Source organism: Apteryx rowi, unplaced genomic scaffold, assembly GCF_003343035.1.
Source record: "Apteryx rowi isolate R43461 unplaced genomic scaffold, aptRow1 scaffold_1771, whole genome shotgun sequence".
NCBI classification, from domain to species: Eukaryota; Metazoa; Chordata; class Aves; order Apterygiformes; family Apterygidae; genus Apteryx; species Apteryx rowi.
The window spans coordinates 14300-15398 of NW_020448054.1; positions in this window are offsets into that span (position 1 = coordinate 14300).

Here is a 1099-nt window from a genome sequence, read left to right on the forward strand (position 1 = left end):
GCCCCACATCCCAACCCTCTGCCCTGTGACCAGCTCTGGGCCCCATGTCCCAACCCCATGTCCTGACCCTCTGCCCCATTGTCCTTCTCCATGCCCATGTCCCGACCCTCTTCCCCATGGCCCGGCTCCTGTCCTAACGTCCCAACCCTCTGCCCCATGGCCCAGATTCGTGCCCCACATCCCAACCTTCTGCCCTATGGCCCAGCTCTGGGCCCCACATGCCAACCCTCTGCCCCGTGGCCAAGCTCCATGCCCACATCCAGACCCTCTGCCACATGGCCACGTTTTGGGCCCCACGTTCTGACTCTCTGCCCCATGGCCTGGCCCTTGACCCCATATGCATACCAGGAGTGCTGTGTCCCACCCCATGGCACAGCCTGGTGCCACCCATCACCAGCCCTCAGCCCCACAGCACAACTCCACCCTGCCAGGGCCCCCCTGCCCGGACGCCTGGGCCCCCCGTGGGTATGAATCATCCTGCCGCCAGGGCTCTGCAGGGTTTCCAAGCTGCAGTAAAGGCGCTTGCAGCCAGTCCTGCACCGTCTAACCTGCCGCTAGGTCGTTTGCTCTGTGCCATGCTCAGCATGGTGTCCCGGCACCATGGGGACTGGGGAGTGTGGGGGAGGCAGCAGGCGTGTGGTGGAGGGGGCAGGATGCCTGGGTCCGTGACGGCTCTGGCGGGTGGGGCGGATGCCGCCTTGGGATTGCAGGGAACCTGATGAGGGGCATTGCAACAGGCACTGGCACCGTGGTCACCACCAGGTGTGGGGGGGGGTGCTGACAGGGTGCTCCCACCCAGAGCCCTGTTCTCCGCCAGACCCATTGGGGTCAGGCACTGGGAGGGCAACGGGGACCCCTGTGACCCTCCACCCCAGCCCCTTCTCCTTCCCCATCCCGGAGCCAGCCTGGACCCCGCCACACGCAGCCTGTCCCCTTCTTGCGGCACCAGCTCTCTGTCCTGTCCCCTGCCCCAGCCCCCACGTGCTTCAGTTCCCCATGGCCACCGAGCACGGCAGGTCCCTGCTGAGCACCCTGCTCCCTGTTGACAGCCCCACGGAGCCACAGCCACGAGCGGGCAGCCCATGCCTGCCCCACAAGC